Raw genomic sequence first — 17,447 nt, 5'->3', positions numbered from 1 at the left:
TCACTCAGACTGTTATGATAATAGAGATATATATAAGCTCAAACATAAAAATAAAAATATTAAAAACATATTTTTTTAAATGTATCGGCCAATTCCGATATGCGTAAAATCCTAAAATCGGCCCGATATATCGTCGATCCCTAGTAGATACCTGGAGCTGTATGATATTACTGTAATTTCTGGACTATAAGTCCAGGAGTGAAAATCGCATTTGATCTGCTCTCGGCGGATACATGATCACTGAGCTCTGACTGAACGTGTGGAGCTGATGATCTTCGAAATTCGGCGAAACTCATTTTTTAATAGTGCTGTCATTATAAATGAACAGCAAATTTGAGTTTTGAACAACTACCTTCTCACCTGAAATACTTTTAAAATTAAATTTCATGACACAAAAAAAATATTTTGGAAACAATAAATGGTGGTTGAAGTCACAAAGCTGCGTGAACTCAACTGGCAGAAGCCTCTCCATGACGCAAATTTGTGTCTGTTGTGAAGTAAATTTCACGAGTGAATGAAGCGAATAAACTCAATGTTCAAGCGTCCAACTACACACGAATAGCGCAATTTATTTTTGCATGTCGTGTCTGGTGTGAACGCCCCATTAGACTGTGGCTGTCACATTTGGCTTTACCGAGCTCAGCGACTCTGACCAGTATTCTCTCTGACATAATGGTCATAATACAGTAACAGGTTAAATAACTGAACATTTTAATACAATAAAGCAATACAGTAAAATATATAAAGTTAAGTTTTACACAGATTAATGAGCAAAAGAACTGTAAAGACCCATAGGTATGACTTTACAATAATACCTCATTAGTTAACCAAGAAACGGGTTTTTTACTTTATTTTCTGGTCATTTGTCGCACCTGGTTGAGATTGAGCTTCTCTGTATTTTCCTGAACTTGGTTTGTAGTGACTCATTTCTTGATTGGATCAAACAGTTATTTCTTCTTGTTTGACAGTGATGTAATCCTGAATGAGAAGAGCGCCAGCTGCTTTCTCCACTTGGCTGCTCCAGACACACACAGATAACAGCAGCTGATGACCGCAGGAGAGTTCACACACTGAAGGTACTGCTGCTGCGGTCCATTACTCAGATCTAAATGATTCCTGCTTTAATGTGTGAAGAGCGAGACTAGAGTCACACCCTGATGCTGCTCGTGGTCCTGGTGTGCTATAGTCCTCGCAGAGTAACTCTCTGCTTATTCATTGGCTGCTGCTTTCTGTTGCCCAGCCAATCACCAGCTCAGAAACAAACCCCTGTGTATCAGACTGTTGTGTGTGTGACTTGCTCAGCAGTGGTTGAAGTGTAATGTGTGGTTGTCTCTCGAAGCCCCTGCAGATGCTGGTGAATGAGGTCATTAATGGCGTATCGGTCAGGAGGAGCGTCCACCGGCTCAACAGTGCTGTCAGCGTGAGTTTGATTCTGACTGACTGATTGTGATTTGTATGTTTTTGATCAAGTAAAGCGAGACTAGAGTCACACCCTGATGCTGCTCGTGGTCCTGGTGTGCTATAGTCCTCGCAGAGTAACTCTCTGCTTATTCATTGGCTGCTGCTTTCTGTTGCCCAGCCAATCACCAGCTCAGAAACATGCCCAATACTGTGGCCTACCATACCAGATGTGAATAAAGAGTTTAGCGTGAGTGATTTACATGTTTAGTAAATGCAAAGATGCCAATAGATAAAAAAATCTGAACTTTGGAGAAGTTTCGTGCTGCGTTAACCAATCAGGAGCTTGCTGTAGTAGTGATGTGATTACAACATAGCAAGTGGAAGGAAAATCTGAAACAACAATGGAGGACAAAGTCATTGTCACTGTATGTAGATACTAGGGATCGACCGATATGGATTTTTTTTTTTTGTGCAAATACTTGAAGAATAAATGTTTCTTTTATTCTTGCCAATTGTAAGGAATAACCAATAAAATGGCTGAAGTGAAAGGAGTCTCTTCAAATAAAGATTGTTGATTACTCCAGTAGGTGGCAAAAACAACTTTTTTTTTTTTTCATGAATTATTCAAGACAACTCGATTAATAAAAATAAAAAAACTGAATCATCCATTAATTAAACAGGAATTTTAAGCGCGTTTGAATTAATGATTCAAATGATTATTATTATAATTTTTAAATCGACTGGAACATGTTATTCTGTGTAGTTTTGAACAAAACAAAAACGATTTCTCGTCTCTGTTTATTATAAATTTGTGGCAGTTCACAAATCACGTCTAAAAATGCGTTCTCCTTTTCACAAGTGCTTGCGCTCCCGTGGCATCTGTCGTTGCTATGCAACCATGAAATGTGCTCTCCACAATGATGAGGAAGCATCAGCTATGGTCAGCTGAGCTTTCGATATTGTCATGGAAAAGTTGGTTGTTTTTATCACATGACCTACGTTCGCTTGGCAGTCTGAAATGTTTAGATGTTTTATCTCGCCATGGCAAAAGCATGGACAGACAAACATGCGCATCGCAACCGCGATTTAGAGCACACGTTCAAACCACAGCAAGACGGTCGCTGAATAAAACTCCTACAAAAACCACGGAATCACAGAACAACGTTGGCAACTCGCCATTATTTAATCCTATGACCAATGTTTGTAACAGCTGCCATTACTTAGCTATTTGCAGCTCCCTAGATAACAATGGCAAGCTGTTTTGTAGATGAGGCATTTTCCATTTTGACCCACAGACTTTCTTAGCTATAGTTGCAGTCACATAGAGCAACGTGTTTCCACTTTCCAAGTGTGTGGCAATATTACAGCCGAGTCAAACAGTTAAACGATGCTTTGAAAAAGTACCAGAGCAGGCTTCCAGCACTCTGCTCATGGGGAAGGTTCAATGTGAACTCAACACAGAGCTGTCTGTGGACGCCTGTCTGTAAATAATACCGGGAAAAAACTATCGGCGAACACAGCAGCCACCGATACGCGTAAAATCCTAAAATCGGCCCGATATATTGGCCGGCCGATATATCGTCGATCCCTAGTAGATACCTGGAGCTGTATGATATTACTGTAATTTCTGGACTATAAGTCACACTTTTTTTCATAGTTTGGCTGATCCTGCGACTTATAGTCAGGTGTGACTTATCAAAATTAATTTGACATGAACCAAGAGAAAACATTACCGTCTACAGCTGCGAGAGAGCTAGTGGTGGAAATTATGATTCTTTCAAGAGATTAGTTCATTTTCAGTTCGTTCACCAAAATGATTCGATTCATTCAGTGACCATTTCTGCGTATTACACAAAATATGCCAGCAGGTGGCGAAAAAGAGTGTCTTAAGTCAGCGAACGTATTGACTTGTTACGAAAAACTGATTTGGCTTCATTAAAATGTGTGCATAGTCGCATTCAGTATATAAAGTCTAATTAAGTTGTTCAGATGAACAAAGCACAAGGTTTCCTTGCATAATGTAATTTTAATTGTTTGGTCAGACAGTTCATATATTAGCCTTTATAATCCCGTTCATAAATCGTGGATTAAACGTGGAATTATGTTCTGTATGTTAAATATGAAAACAAGCGTACGTGCTCAGTACCTGTCACTGCGCTCTGCATTTTGTAAGATTGACCTGATAAATGGCCAACTGAACCGGTTTACTCATTTCGTTCACGTAAGCTATGTGATAGTTCATTTCATTCACAAATGACATGCATCCATTCATTTAACTTGTTCGCGAATGACATGGCTGTCAGTTCAGTCGTTTCGTTCACAAACGATATCTCTCGATCTCGTTCAGTCTCATATGAAGCTCGTTCAGTGAAAGGCGTATTCATTCACTACATTCAACAAATCACATGCTCCTCACATCTCATACTCGAAGGCTATTGGCTCGAGGTTGAGGTACATATTGACAGGATGAAACCGTTCACCGATACTCTGTTACCCCGAGCTGGGCATGCGCTCCTAATACCGCCGTTCTCTGTATTTTCCTGAACTTGGTTTGTAGTGACTCATTTCTTGATTGGATCAAACAGTTATTTCTTCTTGTTTGACAGTGATGTAATCCTGAATGAGAAGAGCGCCAGCTGCTTTCTCCACTTGGCTGCTCCAGACACACACAGATAACAGCAGCTGATGACCGCAGGAGAGTTCACACACTGAAGGTACTGCTGCTGCGGTCCATTACTCAGATCTAAATGATTCCTGCTTTAATGTGTGAAGAGCGAGACTAGAGTCACACCCTGATGCTGCTCGTGGTCCTGGTGTGCTATAGTCCTCGCAGAGTAACTCTCTGCTTATTCATTGGCTGCTGCTTTCTGTTGCCCAGCCAATCACCAGCTCAGAAACAAACCCCTGTGTATCAGACTGTTGTGTGTGTGACTTGCTCAGCAGTGGTTGAAGTGTAATGTGTGGTTGTCTCTCGAAGCCCCTGCAGATGCTGGTGAATGAGGTCATTAATGGCGTATCGGTCAGGAGGAGCGTCCACCGGCTCAACAGTGCTGTCAGCGTGAGTTTGATTCTGACTGACTGATTGTGATTTGTATGTTTTTGATCAAGTAAAGCGAGACTAGAGTCACACCCTGATGCTGATCGTGGTCCTGGTGTGCTATAGTCCTCGCAGAGTAACTCTCTGCTTATTCATTGGCTGCTGCTTTACGTTGCCCAGCCAATCACCAGCTCAGAAACATGACAAATACTGTGGCCTACCATTTCTCTTAACCAGGGGCCTGTACCTTGATTAGCTGGCTAGCCAGGTCATTTCAGGTTAGTTTGCACCAATCCTGGGTTTTAGGTACCACGTAAGTGGCTTGGCTTTTAGCGGTATTCATTGCCATAGTAACTTACACTCTAGAGCCAGACCCATATGGATTTTTGGGGGCCGAAGCCGATATTAACTCAAAAAGAGCCGATTTATAAGCCGATATTTTGAACTGGATATTAGACCCATTTCCTATAAACTGCACTTACACAACATTCAATAGCAAAATATCTGCCTGTTCTATGTATGTGGGCTGTATAAACCATTTTCCAGAAAGGGTTAATGTTTTTAAAAAAAGCCGTAGATTACAGTCTCAATGACTAAACAATTGCACATCAAAAGTATATATTTTTTAATGATCAGGTATGACCTATTACCTACTTATATTTAACCATATTATTACAACATTTTCCAGTTATGTCTGTAAAGCTGCTTTGAAACAATCTGTAAAAAAGAAAAAAGCGCGTGTTCAGCTCACATTTATTTACATGTCCCCTCTGGTTTAATCATTTCTGAAGCACCTACTGTAGTTACTATATTTGCTCTCACAGACACATTCACAACGGACCCGTATATCTTCTCCTCTTCTCTTTGTGCAGTCTGAATCAAAACCGCGTCTTGCCTACTGTTACCGGAAGATTACCGAATCAATTCAAAATTTAACGTTAGTGTCATGAACACACCGCTGTCAATTTTGAGAAGAACCACCTTCAAACAAGTTAATGCACGCTGTACATAACTTCATAACTTCTAGTCATTGACTGATTACGCGGTCATTATGTGGGAACCACTGCAGATATATTTAGAATAAGATAAATGCTAACGTTATAGTTTGACCTCTTATTAACGTTTGCGCTCTTCCACTGATAAACATGGTATTAGCTTTGTGGCTAATCTAATATAGCAATGCATTAGCGGCTGTAAGTGATGTTACAGAATATTTAGAAGTGATGATAGGACAGTTATCTAGAACTACCACACCGTTTTTATATACAGTGTATGAACTAAATCATCTCACATGACGATTGACAGACTTACCGTCAAAACAGTACATCTCTGTGGCTTGGCTGATCGCTTTCTTCTATAGTGGAGTTTCAGACTCTCTGCAACTGCGGAGCTCCCTCTGGTGGGCAAACTATGAAACACTCATAACATGAGTGAAGCATGAGACTCTGTTTCTCATGTTTCATCGGCCGTTATAAACGCCGATGCCGATTTAAAATGCAATAAGCTCATATCGGCCGATAATATCGGTCGGGCTCTATTACACTCCACAGATAACCTGATCTCAGACTGAAGCTGGACCAATCAGATGTAAGAGAAGTGACATGTTGACACAGTCACTCCAGTTTATCTTAAAAAAAAAAAATAGAAGTCTGGCTTTAATGATAATGGAGTCATTTTATGATTTATATAATTTTGATTTGTTGTTGTTGTTGTTATTATTATTATTATTACCGGTATATCTCTTACTAGCAATTTTAGTTTAACAGTTATTATAAATCTGTTATTTTAAATATTAATGTATACAGATCATGTAATATTAATAAGCTGTAGTATCAAAAGACTGCACTATTTATTAGAGGTGCTCCGATCACGATCGGCCGATCGTTATGCGCATCTCCTCAGTAAAGCCGGTTTTCTAATCAGCGGTTAATTCCATCAGGTGCGTGATTTCACATAGAGCAGCTGTTACTACACAGAGCCGTTGTTAATAGAGAAGATGCGCAAATCACGTTAATTTTCAGCGTTTATTGGCCCATCTTCTCAGTTAACAACGGCTCTGTGTAGTAACAGCTGCTCTATGTGAAATCACGCACCTGATGGAATTAACCGCTGATTAGAAAACCGGCTTTACTGAGGAGATGCGCATAACGATCGGCCGATCGTGATCGGAGCACCCCTACTATTTATACAAAATAAAATCTGACCTTACATGTTTGAGTCTCTATCACTATTTATTTTCAAAATGTATAAACTAAGTTAAGAAGTTTCACTTGTCACTGCACTGATAGAGCAAGATCATTTAAGTAAATTTTTACAGAAGTAAATCAAACTTGCTGTGTGTTGCAAAGCTCGTGATTGGCTGTTCGCCAGTGTCACATTCATGTTCACGCGCTCCACAAACTCAGGATCAAAGCCTGAGTTGACAAAGTTGATGATCAGCATCATGGTACCAACAAAGCTGGATTGGAGAGTTTTGGTTTTGTCAGCTCAGAACTAATCCTGTAACTCTGAATTTGTTCAGCTACCATCATGGTACAGGCCCCAGGTGCAATGCTACAAGTTTGCAAAGTCAGATCACAATATTGATGTGCTCATGCACAGTAAACCCTGATGGGACAATCTGACAGTTCGGATAAAATTTCAGGACACTGGTCCAGAGACGAGATCACACAGAGCGGTTCATTTGTGCGAGTCTGGATATATTAAACACTTTTAAAACTACACAGCCTCAGCATGATTATGATCACTATTGTTTAACTTAGTTTCATCTTGAATATTAAGGAGGTAATCTATCATACTTTGGCTGTCAAATATGGCTTTACCAAGCTCAACGACTCTGACCAGTGCAGATATAGACAAAACACTACTGCCTAATTCCAAAAGGGGGCGGGGCTTCTCTATGTCCCGCCCTGTCTTCCTGTTTCAGTTGAAATGACGTCACCACATAGAATAACCCTGTTTTTCAAGCCACTTCAGGGAACTTTAAGTTCAGGAATCAGAGACTTGAGAAATTTTTAATTCCCATTTCACAAATTGATCCAAGCGTGCTGCTTTTTTATTCTGTGTTTATCTGTGAGGACCTTGCTGGCTAATCCAAACACTCTAAAGTTTGGCTACTTGCGATCAGAAGCCAAAAAATCTAAGTATAATATTTGCGATATGCTAAACATGTTGCAGGCGATGTGTCACCAACAACAAAAAGCACTTTAATTCAACCAATCATTAAAGATGACACAGTACCATTATTTCTGTTACATTCAAATAATCACAGATGTGCTAATGCAGAGTAAACCGTAGTTACTACACTAAAAGTTTATAGTTCAGAATTAAACACTGATGTATACAGTAGCAGTCAAAATAAAGTCACCTTTTAAAAGTAATTTGACGCTTCAAATGAAGATTTATTGATTACATGATTATGCCAGTTTGTCTTTAGTAACAAATAAACCTAGATTGAGTCACTGATTTATTCACTTGGTTTTTCTAAAAAATACACATTTCTTGAGTCCCGAGGAAAACCCAAACTCAATTTAATAATTAAAAAAAAATGCTGCTCTATTTTGCACACAAAGAGCTCCTTAAATGAGCAGATTTTTGATCATGGTATTCCACTGCAACTAATGTTGGATATCTAAAGGTTTGACTTCATTTTTTATTTATTTATTGTATTGGAATCAAAACTGAGGATTAATCTGCTCAATAAGCAGAATCTGAATTGATCATTCAAATGATACCCAACCCTTCTTGCTGCTTGTTGTGGTTTGTTGATTAAAGCCAGATTCAGATGACTAGAAGAGATGGGGTTTGTACTTATTTTATTTTCTGGTCATTTGTTGCACCTGGTTGAGATTGAGCTTCTCTGTGTTTTCCTGAACTTGGTTTGTAGTGACTCATTTCTTGATTGGATCAAACAGTTATTTCTTCTTGTTTGACAGTGATGTAATCCTGAATGAGAAGAGCGCCAGCTGCTTTCTCCACTCGGCTGCTCCAGACACACACAGATAACAGCAGCTGATGACCGCAGGAGAGTTCACACACTGAAGGTACTGCTGCTGCGGTCCATTACTCAGATCTAAATGATTCCTGCTTTAATGTGTGAAGAGCGAGACTAGAGTCACACCCTGATGCTGCTCGTGGTCCTGGTGTGCTATAGTCCTCGCAGAGTAACTCTCTGCTTATTCATTGGCTGCTGCTTTCTGTTGCCCAGCCAATCACCAGCTCAGAAACAAACCCCTGTGTATCAGACTGTTGTGTGTGTGACTTGCTCAGCAGTGGTTGAAGTGTAATGTGTGGTTGTCTCTCGAAGCCCCTGCAGATGCTGGTGAATGAGGTCATTAATGGCGTATCGGTCCGGAGGAGCGTCCACCGGCTCAACAGTGCTGTCAGCGTGAGTTTGATTCTGACTGATTGTGATTTGTATGTTTTTGATCAAGTAAAGCGAGACTAGAGTCACACCCTGATGCTGCTCGTGGTCCTGGTGTGCTATAGTCCTCGCAGAGTAACTCTCTGCTTATTCATTGGCTGCTGCTTTACGTTGCCCAGCCAATCACCAGCTCAGAAACATGCCCAATACTGTGGCCTACCATTTCTCTTAACCAGGGGCCTGTACCTTGATTAGCTGGCTAGCCAGGTCATTTCAGGTTAGTTTTCACCATTCCTGGGTTTTAGGTACCACGTAAGTGGCCTGGCTTTAGCGGTATTAATTCCCATAGTAACTTACACTCCACGGATAACCTGATCTCAGACTGAAGCTGGACCAATCAGATGTGAGAGAAGTGACATGTTGACACAGTCACTCCAGTTTATCTTGCTCAAAATCAAAGGTCACTAATGCGAAAAAATAAAAAAAGTCTGGCTTTAATTATAATTACGGAGTCATTTTATGATTTATATAATTTTGATTCATGTTATTATTATTATTATTACTGGTATATATCTCCTACTAGCATTTATAGTTTAACAGTTATTATAAATTGCTTATTTTAAATAAATATTAATGTATACAGCTCATGTAATATAAATTAGCTGTAGTATCAAAATACTGCACTATTTATACAAAAATGTTCGAATCTCTATCACTATATATTTTCAAATGTATAAAATACCGTATTTTTCGGACTAGAAGTCGCATTTATTTAGAACCAAGACACAACATTACCGTCTACAGCCACGAGGGGGCGCTCTGTCTTCAGTGTAGACTACAGGAGCACTGAGCAGCATAGAGCGCCCTCCGGCGGCTGGAGACGGTAGTGTTTTCTCTTGGTTAATTTCTCTTTGTTCATCAAATTAATTTTGATTAATAAGTCGCACCTGACTATAAGTCGCAAGACCAGCCAAACTATGGGAAAAAAAGTGCGACTTATAGTCTGGAAAATACGGTAAGTTAACAAGTTTCACTTGGTTTCTCTTGGTTCTTGGTTCTTGGTTCTTGGTTCACTTGTCACTGCACTGATAGAGCAAGATCATTTATTTTATTTGTCCTACTTCATTTTTCATGACATTTAAACTTGTCATTGTTCAATCTCTTAACCTTTAGCAAAACCTTTATCCTTCAGTTTTTAATCTCGCTGGGTCTCACACGAGAAGTAAATCAAACTTGCTGTGTGTTGCAAGGCTCGTGATTGGCTGTTCGCCAGTGATGTCACACATTCATGTGCACCCGCTCCACAAACTCAGGATCAAAGCCTGAGTTGACAAAGTTGATGATCAGCATCATGGTACCAACAAAGCTGGATTGGAGAGTTTTGGTTTTGTCAGCTCAGAACTAATCCTGTAACTCTGAATTTGTTCAGCTACCATCATGGTACAGGCCCCAGGTGCAATGCTACAAGTTTGCAAAGTCAGATCACAATATTGATGTGCTCATGCACAGTAAACCCTGGTGGGACAATCTGACAGTTCGGATAAAATTTCAGGACACTGGTCCAGAGACGAGATCACACAGAGCGGTTCATTTGTGCGAGTCTGGATATATTAAACACTTTTAAAACTACACAGCCTCAGCATGATTATGATCACTATTGTTTAACTTAGTTTCATCTTGAATATTAAGGAGGTAATCTATCATACTTTGGCTGTCAAATATGGCTTTACCAAGCTCAACGACTCTGACCAGTGCAGATATAGACAAAACACTACTGCCTAATTCCAAAAGGGGGCGGGGCTTCTCTATGTCCCGCCCTGTCTTCCTGTTTCAGTTGAAATGACGTCACCACATAGAATAACCCTGTTTTTCAAGCCGCTTCAGGGAACTTTAAGTTCAGGAATCAGAGACTTGAGAAATTTTTAATTCCCATTTCACAAATTGATCCAAGCGTGCTGCTTTTTTATTCTGTGTTTATCTGTGAGGACCTTGCTGGCTAATCCAAACACTCTAAAGTTTGGCTACTTGCGATCAGAAGCCAAAAAATCTAAGTATAATATTTGCGATATGCTAAACATGTTGCAGGCGATGTGTCACCAACAACAAAAAGCACTTTAATTCAACCAATCATTAAAGATGACACCAGTGTGATTTGAGTCTTGAACTCTGTTTTAAGCTGACCTAAAGAGAGCAAGTTTTTTTTTTTTTAACCTCACCGTACCATTATTTCAAATTAAGATTTATTGATTACATGATTACACCAGTCTGTCTTTAGTAACAAGTAAACCTAGATTGAGTCAATGACTACGTTTACATGCAGCCAATAACCCGTTCAAAACGGGATATTAAACCTGGGGTACCCCTTTTCTAACCCGAATATTTGGTGTTGTAAATGCGTTTCGGCATATCCCCATCAAAATGTGTATTCTGCGCATGTTCTATTCGCAAGGAATCTTGGTCTTTTGAGTCTTTGGATACAGGAAGAAGAATTGGAAATAATGCATATTGCGTCATACGTCCAGACGCTAACCGTGCGTCGCCGTTTACATCGGGATATTGGCGACTGATTACACATTCCATGTATACAGGAGTAACTCTCTCTGCTCACGCATGTAAACGGGTTATCCCGAATGTTTCAGAAACCCGAATAGTGACCTTAACCCGACCATAGCCCAAATTTTAACAACTTGTAAACGTAGTCACTGAATCATTCACTTGGTTATCTGAAAAATACAAATTTCTTGAGTCCCAAGGAAAAACCCAAACTCCATTTAATAAAAAAAAAAGTATTAAATTGATCCAGAGTCATGCAGCTCTATTTTGCACACACAGAGCTCCTAAATGAGCTGATTTTTGATCATGGTATTCCACTGCAACTAATGTTGGATATCTAAAGGTTTGACTTCATTTTTTATTTATTTATTGTATTGGAATCAAAACTGAGGATTAATCTGCTCAATAAGCAGAATCTGAATTGATCATTCAAATGATACCCAACCCTTCTTGCTGCTTGTTGTGGTTTGTTGATTAAAGCCAGATTCAGATGACTAGAAGAGATGGGGTTTGTACTTATTTTATTTTCTGCACGTGGTTGAGCTTGAGCTTCTCTGTGTTTTCCTGAACTTGGTTTGTAGTGACTCATTTCTTGATTGGATCAAACAGTTATTTCTTCTTGTTTGACAGTGATGTAATCCTGAATGAGAAGAGCGCCAGCTGCTTTCTCCACTCGGCTGCTCCAGACACACACAGATAACAGCAGCTGATGACCGCAGGAGAGTTCACACACTGAAGGTACTGCTGCTGCGGTCCATTACTCAGATCTAAATGATTCCTGCTTTAATGTGTGAAGAGCGAGACTAGAGTCACACCCTGATGCTGCTCGTGGTCCTGGTGTGCTATAGTCCTCGCAGAGTAACTCTCTGCTTATTCATTGGCTGCTGCTTTCTGTTGCCCAGCCAATCACCAGCTCAGAAACAAACCCCTGTGTATCAGACTGTTGTGTGTGTGACTTGCTCAGCAGTGGTTGAAGTGTAATGTGTGGTTGTCTCTCGAAGCCCCTGCAGATGCTGGTGAATGAGGTCATTAATGGCGTATCGGTCAGGAGGAGCGTCCACCGGCTCAACAGTGCTGTCAGCGTGAGTTTGATTCTGACTGACTGATTGTGATTTGTATGTTTTTGATCAAGTAAAGCGAGACTAGAGTCACACCCTGATGCTGCTCGTGGTCCTGGTGTGCTATAGTCCTCGCAGAGTAACTCTCTGCTTATTCATTGGCTGCTGCTTTACGTTGCCCAGCCAATCACCAGCTCAGAAACATGACAAATACTGTGGCCTGCCATTTCTCTTAACCAGGGGCCTGTACCATGATTAGCTGGCTAGCCAGGTCATTTCAGGTTAGTTTGCATCAATCCTGGGTTTTAGGTACCACGTAAGTGGCTTGGCTTTAGCGGTATTCATTCCCATAGTAACTTACACTCCACGGATAACCTGATCTCAGACTGAAGCTGGACCAATCAGATGTGAGAGAAGTGACATGTTGACACAGTCACTCCAGTTTATCTTGCTCAAAATCAAAGGTCACTAATGCTAAAAAATAAAAAAAAGTCTGGCTTTAATTATAATCATTTTAATCATTAGTCATTTTATGATTTATATAATTTTGATTCATGTTATATTATATATCTTTTACACACTAGCAATTTTAGTTTAACAGTTATGAATTGTTTATTTTAAATGTATACAGCTCATGTAATATAAATAAGCCGTAGTATCAAAAGACTGCACTATTTAAAAATAAAAATTTGACCTTACATGTTCGAGTCTCTATCACTATATATTTTCAGATGTATAAACTAAGTTAACAAGTTTCACTTGTCACTGCACTGATAGAGCAAGATCATTTATTTTATTTGTCCTACTTCATTTTTCATATGACATTTAAACATGTCATTCTTCAATCTCTTAACCTTTAGCAAAACCTTTATCCTTCAGTTTTGAATCTCTGGGTCTCTCGCGAGAAGTAAATCAAACTTGCTGTGTGTTGCAAGGCTTGTGATTGGCTGCTCGCCAGTGATGTCACGTTCATGTACACGATAGGGCTGTCAAAATTGCTCAAATGATGTTCGAATATTCCCTCTAAAAAACACCTAAATATTCGAACTATTCGAACATCTGGTTGCGCATGTTGTCAATGACGCGCATTACGTCAATAACAGGCCAAAATAATACAAAGAGACATAACTACTTGTATAGAAAGTCTATTTAAGCTTAAACATATGACAACATATTACCTACACAAAAATAAGGAAATCAACTAATGGCCGAGACTGCAGACCTCACGCTCTCTCACACTCACGTTCTCTGTGCATAACGGTTTAAATGAACAAACACATTTTTGTGCAAGCAATTTAAAGCTGCAGTAGGTAACTTTTGTAAAAATATTTTTTACATGTTAAACCTGTCATTATGTCCTGACAGTAGAATATGAGACAATCTGTGAAAAAAAAAAAAAAATCAAGCTCCTCTGGTTCCTCCCAGTGGTCCTATTGCCATTTGCTTAAATGCATCTGCTCCCGGTAAAAAACAACCAATCAGAGCTGCGGTCCATAACTTTGTGTTCAAATTGTAGAAAAATGTATATAATAAGCGAGTACACCATGAATCCATTTTCCAAACCGTGTTTTTAGCTTGTCCTGAATCACTAGGGTGCACCTATAATAAGTGTTTATATTTGGACTATTTTAGATTGCTTCGGGGATACCGCGGCCGAGTAACCCAGTACCTTTGTGATTCTTCATAGACATAAACAGAGAGAAGTAGTTCCGGCTACGATGTTCTTCCGCAAGACGCAAGCAGTTCTGTTTATTAACCGCTAGAGCGTCAAAAGTTACCTACCGCAGCTTTATGGTCGCGACTGTTGTCCCATATATAGCCGGCTTCATTCAGTGATTGAAACAAATATTATTAATATTAATTGAAGTTTTACAGCATATAAAACTGACATTGAATGCTCAGAGTGAGCTGTGCTGTGGTGAACATGGAACTTTTCCTTGACATTAAATAATAATCAAACCTCGGATCCATTGCTTGACAGAACTCCCCGAAGCGTGCCCCATCTGCGATACTGATCGGTCTCGTCCTTACAAATGAACAAAATTATATTATCAGTTATGGCCTCTTGTCGTGTTGCAGACCAAGAGCTTACGGCGGGCGATGCAAAGTAACAGACGTGACTGTTTAGCTGGAGTTCCACACATTATGCCATGCTCATGTGGGTACACATTTTTGAGATGTGACCTCATGTTGCTACTGGTCGAATGGCATGCTAACTGTATCTTAAATAGCTTGCATACAACTTTATCTCGCGGGTCAACAATTTTACCTCATTTTCTCTGCTGCGGTCGTGTTGGGCTCTGCACTTGCTGCCATCTTCCATGAAGACGCGTCAACTTTCAGCAGTGATGCTGTGCCAGAATCCTGTGACCTGTCCCTGAACCCTCAGGCGCGCTAGCGCACCCACTCGCAAAGCAGACAACCACGCCTCTACTACCACAGACTTTTTTTCCACTTAAATCGAATATTAATTTTCACCTTCGAAATTAGTTTTTTTTTTTTTTTACTATTCGAATACATATTCAAATTCAGAATATTCATTGACAGCCCTAGTGCACGCGCTCCACAAACTCAGGATCAAAGCCTGAGTTGACAAAGAAAGTTGATGATCAGCATCATGGTACCAACAAAGCTGGATTGGAGTTTTGGTTTTGTCAACTCAGAACAAATCCTGTAACTCTGCAAACTTGTAGCGTCGCACCTGGGGCCTGTACCATGATGGTAGCTGAACAAATTCAAAGTCAGATCACAATATTGATGTGCTCATGCACAGTAAACCCTGGCGGGACAATCTGACAGTTCGGATAAAATATCAGGACACCGGTCCAGAGACGAGATCACACAGAGCGGTTCATTTGTGTGAGTCTGGATATTAAACACTTTTAAAACTACACAGCCTCAGCATGATTATGATCACTATTGTTTAACTTGGTTTCATCTTGAATATAATGTAAGGAGGTAATCTATTAGACTTTGGCTGTCAAATATGGCTTTACCAAGCTCAACGACTCTGACCAGTGCAGATATAGACAAAACACTACTGCCTAATTCCAAAAGGGGGTGGGGCTCTCTATGTCCCGCCCTGTCTTCCTGTTTCAGTTGAAATGACGTCACCACATAAGCCCCTTTCACACTGCACGTCGGACCCGCAATATTCCCGTAACATTGCCTGGTCGCCTTCTGTGTGAAAGCAACCACGTTCCGGAAATTGATTACCGAATCGAACCCGGGTCGGGCACATAGTAACATTGCGGTAATCGATTCGGAACGAGCGCTGTGTGAACAAAAGCCAGATCTAATTCGGTATCGAAGTGATGACGCGCGTTATCGCGCGACTCTTTTACCGGCTGTTTTGAAGGAAGATCAACATTCGCGACGAAAACATATGTGCAAACTGTAATGAAGCAGAGATCAGTTAGTTCCTCACTTTCCGCGCTGACGCCGAGATCGTTTGCTTGCTTCAGTTAAAGTATAACGTGCCAAGCGTTGTCGACTCGTACATTACACGTCACACGCTGATGTCACGTGTCGTTACGGGATCTTCAGGGGTTGTGTATGAAAGTACGCACATATACCGGGTCATCACTGGCAGTGTGAAAGTGCCAAATCTAGCGACCAGGGAGCAATTACAGGAACACTTTACCCCTGTTTTTGCCGGAATGGCAGTGTGAAAGGGGCTATAGAATAACCCTGTTTTTCAAGCCACTTCAGGGAACTTTAAGGTCAGGAATCAGAGACTTGAGAAATTTTAATTCCCATTTCACAAACTTATTCCTGCCTGCAGCTTTTTTATTGTGTTTATCTGTGAGGACCTTGCTGGCTAATCCAAATACTATCATGTTTGGCTACTTGCGATCAGAAGCCAAAAAATCGAAGTATAATATTTGCAATATGCCTAACATATTGCAAGCAAAGTGTCACCAACAACATAAAGCACTTTAATTCAACCAGTCGTTAAAGATGACACCAGTGTTATTTAGGGCTGCACGGTATTGGGAAAAAATGACATTTCATATCGCAATATAAATCGCAGAAATCGCAATGTCATTTTTTCTTGCAAACAAAAATGGGGTGAGCAGATTCACATTCTCATTTTAAATGATTTAAACCGACACCATCGTGTCAATTGATTAATATGCGCGAGGGAGAGAGAGCAAGACAGCGCTCGTGTTGTTTGAAGCGCGCTCTCTCTCTCTCTCGCTCGCACACTCTCGCTCGCTCTCTCTCTCTCTCTCTCTCACGCTCTTTCTTTCGCACTCTCCGCGAATCACAAGCGTTAAGGGCCGGGGAGCAGCTGGCCCATACAGTTAATGAATAACGGATCAACTACGACAGCCTACATCACACATTGCAGTGTGACTATCGTGGATTCGAACATCGCTATATCGATGATTAAACAACACACCATGCAGCCCTAGTGTGATTTGAGTCTTGAACTCTGTTTTAGGCTGACCTAAAGAGAGCAAGTTTTTTTTCAACCTCTCCGTACCATTACAGGTCCTCCTCAAAAAATTTGCATATTGTGATAAGTTCATTATTTTCCATAATGTAATGATAAAAATTAAACTTTCATACATTTTAGATTCATTGCACACCAACTGAAATATTTCAGGTCTTTTATTGTTTTAATACTGATGATTTTGGCATAGAGCTCATGAAAACCCCAAATTCCTATCTCAAAAATTAGCGTATTTCATCCGACCAATAAAAGAAAAGTGTTTTTAACACAAAAAAAGTCAACCTTCAAATAATTATGTTCAGTTATGCACTCAATATTTGGTCACGAATCCTTTTGCAGAAATGACTGCTTCAATGCATGGAGGCAATCAGCCTGTGGCACTGCTGAGGTGTTATGGAGGCCCAGGATTAGGCCTGGGACGGTATTGAATTTTTCTTACCGCGGTTGAAAAGCAATAAATTCCCGTGGTATTGCGGTAAACCGCAAGCCCCCACCCCCACCCCACGCCACCGTGATCGATGGACTTTCACTTTCGCACACACACGGGAGGCTAACAAATATAAGGAAAAGGTTTAT

The 17,447-nt window shown here is 40.3% G+C and overlaps 8 non-coding genes across 8 annotated transcripts; all 8 read left to right on the top strand.

Moving 5' to 3' along the window:
* Positions 1-1,134: 1,134 nt before the first annotated feature.
* On the top strand, positions 1,135-1,264 carry LOC113068847 (small nucleolar RNA SNORA3/SNORA45 family). The gene has a single exon (XR_003279619.1). It is a non-coding gene; the product is annotated as a small nucleolar RNA SNORA3/SNORA45 family (small nucleolar RNA).
* Positions 1,265-1,473: 209 nt separating this feature from the next.
* LOC113068798 (small nucleolar RNA SNORA3/SNORA45 family) lies at positions 1,474-1,603 on the top strand. The gene has a single exon (XR_003279604.1). It is a non-coding gene; the product is annotated as a small nucleolar RNA SNORA3/SNORA45 family (small nucleolar RNA).
* A 2,570-nt stretch (positions 1,604-4,173) lies between these two features.
* LOC113068843 (small nucleolar RNA SNORA3/SNORA45 family) lies at positions 4,174-4,303 on the top strand. The gene has a single exon (XR_003279618.1). It is a non-coding gene; the product is annotated as a small nucleolar RNA SNORA3/SNORA45 family (small nucleolar RNA).
* A 209-nt stretch (positions 4,304-4,512) lies between these two features.
* On the top strand, positions 4,513-4,642 carry LOC113068806 (small nucleolar RNA SNORA3/SNORA45 family). Its single transcript, XR_003279607.1, has one exon. It is a non-coding gene; the product is annotated as a small nucleolar RNA SNORA3/SNORA45 family (small nucleolar RNA).
* Positions 4,643-8,539: 3,897 nt separating this feature from the next.
* LOC113068839 (small nucleolar RNA SNORA3/SNORA45 family) lies at positions 8,540-8,669 on the top strand. Its single transcript, XR_003279617.1, has one exon. It is a non-coding gene; the product is annotated as a small nucleolar RNA SNORA3/SNORA45 family (small nucleolar RNA).
* Positions 8,670-8,874: 205 nt separating this feature from the next.
* Positions 8,875-9,004, top strand: LOC113068812 (small nucleolar RNA SNORA3/SNORA45 family). Its single transcript, XR_003279609.1, has one exon. It is a non-coding gene; the product is annotated as a small nucleolar RNA SNORA3/SNORA45 family (small nucleolar RNA).
* A 3,146-nt stretch (positions 9,005-12,150) lies between these two features.
* Positions 12,151-12,280, top strand: LOC113068834 (small nucleolar RNA SNORA3/SNORA45 family). The gene has a single exon (XR_003279616.1). It is a non-coding gene; the product is annotated as a small nucleolar RNA SNORA3/SNORA45 family (small nucleolar RNA).
* Positions 12,281-12,489: 209 nt separating this feature from the next.
* Positions 12,490-12,619, top strand: LOC113068827 (small nucleolar RNA SNORA3/SNORA45 family). The gene has a single exon (XR_003279614.1). It is a non-coding gene; the product is annotated as a small nucleolar RNA SNORA3/SNORA45 family (small nucleolar RNA).
* Positions 12,620-17,447: the final 4,828 nt, after the last annotated feature.

Source organism: Carassius auratus, chromosome 4 (assembly GCF_003368295.1).
Source record: "Carassius auratus strain Wakin chromosome 4, ASM336829v1, whole genome shotgun sequence".
Classification (NCBI taxonomy): Eukaryota; Metazoa; Chordata; class Actinopteri; order Cypriniformes; family Cyprinidae; genus Carassius; species Carassius auratus.
Note: the sequence above shows the minus strand (reverse complement) of the source record. Positions and strands in the feature narration are given on the sequence as shown.